Genomic DNA, 8,160 nt, shown 5'->3' on the forward strand with positions numbered 1-8,160 from the left:
AATTAATAAAAAGGGAAAAGATGCAATGAATCTGGCAATGTGGCTATTAGTGCATACTATTATTTGTTTGTTTGTTTGTGTTTGGAGACAGGATTTCTCTGTATAGTTCTGGCTTTCCTGGAACTCACTCTTTAGACCACGCTGGCTGTCCAACTCACAAATACCCCTAACTCTGCCTCCCAAGTGCTAGGATTAAAGGCCTGTGACACCAACACCTGCCTACTGCTACATTTTCTTATGCATTCATTTCCAAAAGATTCAAGGTCATTTCTATGTTTTTGTTTTTGTTGTTGTTTATTTTTTCTTCTTTTGTTTGTCTGTTTTGATTTGTTGTTATTTCCTAGGAATCTCCAATATGTTCTCTTTACTGTCTATAGTAATTGACATTCTGATAATGTAATTGTATAAGAGTTGACTGATATTTCAATCCTTTTTTTGCTCCTCTCTACATCCTTTTTTTACATTCCAAATGATTTCCCCTTCCTAGGTTCTCTCCTCCCCATAAATCCCATAAGCCCTCTTCTCTCTGCCTATTCCCCAATGAGCTCTCTCCCACTTCTCTGTTTTGGTAAACCTTCCCCAAAATTGTTGCATCAAGCCTTTCCAAGACCAGGGTCCTTTCCTTCCTTCTGCTTGGGAATCAATTGATATGTTAATTGTGTCTTGGGGATTTGAGCTTCTGGGCTAATATCCACTTATCAGTCATTGCATTCGATGTATGTTCTGTTGTGATTGGGTTACCTCTCTTAGGGTGATATCCTCCAGTTACAAACATTTGACTAAGATTTTCATGAGTTCATTGTTTTGAATTGCTGAGTAGTATTCCATTGTGTAAATACATCATATTTTCTAAATTCATTCCTCCATCGAGGGAAACTTGCTTTCTTTCCAGCTTCTGGCTATTATAAATAAGGCTGCCATGAACATAGTGGAGCATGCGTCCTTACCGCAATCTGGGGGAATCCACTGGGTTTATGACCAGGAGTGGGATAGCCAATTCCTCCTGAAGTGTCATGACCTGTTTTCCAGACTGATTTCCAGAGTGGTTGTACCAGCTTGCAATCCAACCAGAAGTGGAGGAGTGTTCCTCTTACTCCACTTCCTCACCAACACCTGCTGTCTCCTGAGTTTTTAATCTTAGCCATTCTGTGAGATGAAATCACAGAGCTGTTTTGATTTGCATTTCCCTAATGACTAAGGATGTTGAGTATTTCTTAAGGTGATTTTCAGCCATTTGAAAGAGTTCACATGAAAATTTTTTGCTTAGCTCTGTATCCCATTTTTACTGGGGTTATTTGGCTCTCTAGAGACTAGCTTCTTAAGTTCTTTGAATATATTGGATATTAGCCCTCTGTCGGTAGTAGGTTTGGTGAAGATCTTTTCCCAATTTGTTGGGTGACATTTTATCTGATTGACAGTGTCCTTTCCCTTATAAAAACTTTGTAAATTTATGAGGTCCCATTTGTTAATTCTTGGTCTTAGCGCTTAAGCTTTTGGTGTTCTGTTAAGGAACTTTCCCCCTATGCCCGTGTCCTCATGGTTCTTCCTCACTTTCTTTTCTATTAGTTTCAGTGTGTCTGCATTTATGTGGAGGGCCTTGATCCACTTGGAGTTGAGCTTAGTACAAGGAGATAAGAATGGATCCATTTGCATTTTTCTGCATGCTCATCTCCAGTTAAAACAGCACCATTTGTCAGAAAATGCTATCTATCAATTTTCCTCTGGGTGGTTTTAGCTCCTTTTTCATAGATCAAGTGATCATGGGTGTGTGGGTACATTTCTGGGTCTTCAATTCTATTCCATTGATCTACCTGCCAGTCACTTCCTCCTTCTTGGGCATCATTTGATGTGTGAATTGTGTCTTGGGTATGCAAAGCTTCTTCGCTAATATCCACTTATCAGTTAGTGAATACCATGAGTGTTCTTTTGTGACTGGGCTGGCTCACTCAGGATCATAGTCTCCAGTTCCATTCATTTGTTTAAAAATTTCATGAATTCATTATTTTTAATAGCTGAATAGTACTCCTTCGTGTACGTATGTATGCATGCATGTATGTGTGTGTATATATATATATATATATATATATATATATATATATATATATATATATATACACCACAATTTCGGTATTTATTCCTCCACTGAGGGACATCAGGCCTCTTTTGAGTTTCTGACAATTATTAATAGGGCTGCTATAAACCTAGTGGAGCATGTGTCCTCATGAAATGCACGATAATCCTCTGGGTATATGCCCAGGAGTGGTATAGCTGGGTCCTCCAGTAGTATTATGACTAGTTTTCTGAGGAACCACTAGACTGCTTTACTGAGCGGTTGGATTTTATTTTCTTAAACCACTTGCAATCTCATCAGTAGTGGAGGAGTCTTCCTCTTTCTCCACCATCAGTGCATAAACTGCCATCTCCTGAATTATTGAGGTGAGATCTCAGGTTTGTTTGGATTTTCATTTCCCTCATGACTAAGGATGGTGAACATTTCTTTAGGTGCTTTTCAGGCATTTGATATTCCTCAAATGAGAATTTTTTGTTTAGTTCTATGCCCCACTTTTAAATGGTGTTATCCTTTTCTCTGGAGTCTAACTTCATGTATTCTTTGTATATATTGGATATAAGCCCTCTTTCAGATGTAGGATTGGTAAAGAACTTCTCCTTATTTTCAGATCTTAAGGAAATCATTAAAATAATCAAATTCATTACTACTGTCAGGAAAAAGGCTCCATGGACAAATGTATTTAGTATAAAAATAAAAACAGGGAACATATTTTCAAACAATTGTTGGTTAAATACATTAACTCTTTACTGGCGATAAAAGGGCAATTATCTTTAATTTGGAAAGGGTCTGGTAGAGCTGAAAATGGACGAATTGTTTACCTGAGAAAATGGTTTGGAATGGTGTCATTAGGCCATTAAAACTGTCATATATATGTATCTGTTTAAGTGTACTTATATGTAAATAATTAGATTATATATAAAAATATTTGCAGTGATTTCATTAGTTAAAATAAAGATCAAGACAGTTTTATAAATGTCATTGAGATGAAATAATTTTCTTCAATTTTCTTTCCACCAAATGTGGATTTAAAAATAATTGAATGTGAATTTAAATATAATTGACTGAACATATAATATATGCATATATGAAAAATAAAATTTATTTCTCAAACCTCAAAATATGCTGAGGACTATTGAAAAACTAAGAGTCTGAGATTTATGTGTGAGTACATATTAGAAAATGAATCTATACATTAAAGTAAAGAAGTGTAAGATCCTTTATTGAGGCACAAATAAACTAGCATAGATGATCTGATTTTATCATACTTGGACTTGAATTCACAGTTGATATCTCAGAAACATTATCGATATTGAATGGCAGGCCTAAAAGTATTTTTTTGGATATTTTCTTTATTTATCTTTCAAATGTTTTCCCCGTTCCAGGTCTCCCCCATACCATCCCCACTTCCCTTGACTTTAGGAGGTGCACCCCAACACATCCATTCCCATTCTCCCACCCTGCCATTCCCTTACACTAGAAAATGGAACATTCTCATGCCTGAGAGCCTCTCCTCCCACTGATGATCAGCATACAATTGTTCCCTTTACTGTTCCCATGAACATTCTCACAGCCCTTGTCTCTTGATTTTGGATTATCTTTTGGATTGTGATTGTCTCTTCTTGAAAGCTGTCTGGATAGTTGCCACCTAGCTGTCTCTTTCCTTGACTTTTTGCAATAGCATAGTCTTCTCTGCGCCTTCTTGTGAAGGGTGAATTTCTGATATTGAGGTAGGTAAACGTCTCTCCAGAGAAAAGAATTCTCAGTTTGCAGAGGGTCTAAGCTGCACATCCATTGCATACCATTTGGTACTTGTCATACCACTCAAGGAATGTCCTCTCCCATTCCTGGTAGTGTTCTTTCTCAAATGAGTCTGTAAAACTGACACTCTGCCCACATTACTCTTTGATGTCATTCATAAGGGGATGTAACGTCCCTATATCTAGGAAAACAATCACCCCCCTTTTTCACCTTGAGGTAATTTGCTTTTAGTGGGAGACAGTCCCCTAAATGTTTGAGGCAATCTAGACTCTGAGTGGTATGGACTATATAGAGGTGACCTTGACCTAGATCTGTGGTATCCATGAGTTCTGGACGGTGAACAGTAATTGATGATCTCTTCCATCCCCCTCCTGGGGTATTGGGGTGACCTTGAAGAGGAGCTAGAATGTGAGAATCTGAAGGACCTAGAGCAAGAAGTTGAGCCTGTTGAGCCAGACCTTGACTTCGTGTACATGTGTGAACTTCTTAAATATGATGACCCTTTATACTGATATTTAGACTCTTCCTTTAGTAGTCCTTGCACTCTATAGAATTCTTCTCTGGACAAAGGAGGTGCCTGTCTTGTAGGACAATATTTGAATGGGGAGTCTGCACTCCTTTTGTATTGGCAGAAGCTGGGGGAAACGCTGGACGAGGCACACTGTATCCTGCTCGTGGAGGCTGACCAGGAGGAAACTGAAGAGAAAACTTTGGGTGAGGTACACCTGGAGGAAGAGGTAGTGTCTGTGGAGGAGGCAGGTACAAAGGGGCTTGTGGAACAGGCAAAAAGCCTGGAGTTCCTGGTAGTGATGGGCCTTGAGTCCTCTGTGATCTTTCACTGTTATGTTTCCTTTGGTTTATTTGTCTGTAAAAGCTTCTTTCTCCTCTTCTAATTTGTTGTGGTGGAGAAACTAGGTACCTAAGCTTGTGGGAATGTTCCCAACCTGGTCGACCAAGACCTGAACCAGCCTTTCTTCTTACTGTTCCAGATGAAAGGACTGGCACCTGGCAAAGCTTTTCTTCCACAATAGCAGTTGAAGATGCACCTTTGGAATGCCCTGATGTAAGTGCAGGATCCTGTAATGATTTACTATCAGAATCCAGAAGGGGTCCATCAAATTTTTCTGAATGGACTGATGTTGATACTATTGCAGTTATATCAGGTACTGGAGCCAGGGGAGAAGATGTATTTCCAGGCACAGAAGGAGCCAAGGAAGATGGATTTGAAGTTAATGAAGATATGGAGCTAGTTGGGTGAGCTGAGGAAGATGTCACTGGAATCAGAGGATCCTGCTGTCCTGATAGGGGAAACCTCAACCTAGGCTGCAGGTTCTGTTGAAAGAGTGGCCTTGATGGTGGTATTGGGGGTGTGGTTGGAGGTAAGTGTTTTCGTAGTCTTTTTGGATAGCCAGTTCCATTTTGAAAGTTATTAACAGCCTGTCTTAAAAACTTGTTGGCAACTAAAGCATCAGGAGAAACATCGTTTTGCTGACATGTCGGACATGTATGTTCATCTGACTCCAGGAGTGCTGTTCTTACACATTCATCACAGTAACTGTTTCCACAGCAAGGGATGAGCACTGCATCAGTCATGATGTCTTTGCAGATGAGGCACAAGAGCTCCTCTGGGATAGGATCACCTTGTTCTGAAGGTGGTGATGGTTCCTCTGGTAAGAAGGGTGGTTTCTCTTTCTTCCCAATTGCATAAGCCTCTGCATCTATAGTCGGTATTACATATTTCCCAGTGTTTGTAAGCATTGCGCCTTTCATGTTCAGATCTTTCACTTCCATCAAAAAACTCCTAGGAATTCCACTGCACTTTTTGATCCTGCGACCAGATTCCAAGTTCTTATCCCTATTTGTTGGGCAATTCTTAATAGAGTGACCAGGTTTACCACAACGAAGGCAGATGTAAGATGGAGGTGGCACACCTACCAGAGTTTTCTTCATGTAATTGACTGGGTCATAGTCACGGACAGATTGCAGCATCATTGCTTTAATTTTGTCTTCCTCGGAAGCATTGGCTTCAGCCAGATTGGCAGTCTTTGTAAGCTGTACCAGAGAAATAGATTCAGAAGAGTCATCAATTGCTTTTCGACTTGCCATGCCTGGTTCAGTTCTCCATTGAACATATGTCTTGCTTGTAGATTTAACACCTCTGCTAGGAATTCTTCTGACAATCACAGTTGAATATTTAGGAATGAGCGCATTATCATCAGTGTATTCTTCTTTGGTGTCTGGGTTGATGATCTGCAGATCGCTATTGGCAGCTGTCAGCTTTTCTCTCCACATAATCTGCTTCTTTAAGTTGCACAGGGAGATATGGAGCCCATCAAATTTGATGATGTCAGAGGTGAGTTTAGAGGAAAATTTATAGTACACACAGGACATTGTGGCAAAGGATTCCTTGTGCTAGTTACCAATCTGACCTCTGAATTTGCCAAATTCTCGAGGACAATATTCTGAGTTGGAAGGGACTCAGGTCTACTAAAGAGGCTGGAAGAGAATAAAGGATTTGCTGGGTCACTATAGATTAAATCCATGAACATATTTCCAAATTTAAGACCACACCTGGCATATTGGTGCCTCAATGCATGGGGCTCATTAAAGTTTGGCAGATTCACTCATTTAGATCCCTGATTCAATGCTCTCTCTACACACCATAGTTAATTCCTTTTGGAAATCCAAGGCTTGAAGCAGTGCAGGAAGCCAGCTATACACCCAGAGGCCAGCTAGGAAGAGGCAGCTTGCCCTGGTGAATCAGCCCTGCAGAGTAGAGGATCTGCCTGTACAGCCTGCATCCAGAGCTGGTCAGAGCCGCAGAGGTATATACCTAACTGCGACTACAAGTAAGTGGGTCTCCCATGTCATCTTTGCTTCTTGACTGTGCAAGAGATTGGTAGTAGGCAGGTTCTACCAGAGTAGAGGATCACTTGGGACACATCACACCAGGACTCTAACTACACACAGGAACTCTGCAGCACCACAGCAATTTGTGCCAGGACAAAGCAGCTCACCTAAAGTTGCTGAGATAGGCCTACTGGCTCACACACAGGAGGGGCAAGATCCTGAATGCAAAGGCAAGACCAACTGACACCAGAGATAACCTGATTTTAAACGGCAAATGTGGGAATGTTTCCAATAGAAATCATGGGAATATGGCACCATTCTAACCCAATTCTCCCACAACAAGAAATCTTTGATACCCCAACACAACAGGAAAGTCAGATTTGTATTTAAAATCACAGGTCATGTTGCTGATGAAAGGCATCATGGAGGGTTTCAAAAAGGACATAAATAACTCCCTTAAAAAATACAAGAGTACACATGTAAACAGCAAGAAGCCTTTTAAGAACTAAGGGAAAACACAACAAAACCAGTCCAGGAATTAAACATAGCCATCCAGGATCTAAAGAAGGAGGGAGAAACAATAATGAAATCAAAATGCAGAAAACCTCAAGACATAGAAAACCTAGAAAAGAAGTCAGGATTCATGGATCCAAGCATCAACAACAGAATACAAGTGCTGGAAGAGAGAATCTGAGTTGAAGAAGATACTATAGAAAGCATCGATACAACAGTCAATGAAAATGAAAAATGCAAAAGGCTCCTGTCTTAAATTATCCAGGAAATCCAGGACAAAAGGAAAAGACCAAACTGAAAGATTATAGGCATAGAAGATAGAAGATCTCCAACTGAAAGGGCCAGGAATTGTCTTCAACCAAATTACAGAAGAAATCTTCTCCAACCAAAAAAAAACTGATGCCCATGAACAAACAAGAAGCCGACAGAACTCCAAATAGTTTCAACAAGAAAAGAAAATCATCCTGTCATATAATAATTAAAACACCAAATGTACTAATCAAAGAAAGGATATTAAAAGCAGTAAGGGAAAAAGATCAGGTAACATATAAAGGGAGACCTATCAAAATTACACCGGATTTCCACCAGAGACTAGGAAAGTCAGAAGTCATGCAAAACCTAAAGAAACCCAAATGCCAAACCCAACTGCTATATCCAGCAAAGCCATCAATCACCATAAATGCAGAAGCCAAGGTTTTTCATGACAAAAACAAATGTACACAGTATCTTTCCACAAACCCAGCACTTCAAAGGATAATGAATGGAAAACACCAACAAAGGGAGGGAAGCAACACACAAGAAAAAGCAAGGAAGTAACCTCCTTTCACCAAACCCAAAAGAAGTTAACCACAAAAACATAAAAAATACATCAAAAACAGCAGGATGCAACAATCACTATTCCTTAATATCTCTGAACATCAGTGGACTCAATTCCCCAATAAAAAGACTTAGAATAAAACACTGGAATG

General features: G+C 39.8%; 1 pseudogene; it reads right to left on the reverse strand.

The window, feature by feature from the left end:
- Positions 1-3,562: 3,562 nt before the first annotated feature.
- On the reverse strand, positions 3,563-6,220 carry LOC127673216 (E3 ubiquitin-protein ligase RBBP6-like; annotated as a pseudogene).
- Positions 6,221-8,160: the final 1,940 nt, after the last annotated feature.

Source organism: Apodemus sylvaticus, chromosome 22 (genome assembly GCF_947179515.1).
Source record: "Apodemus sylvaticus chromosome 22, mApoSyl1.1, whole genome shotgun sequence".
Lineage (NCBI taxonomy): Eukaryota > Metazoa > Chordata > Mammalia > Rodentia > Muridae > Apodemus > Apodemus sylvaticus.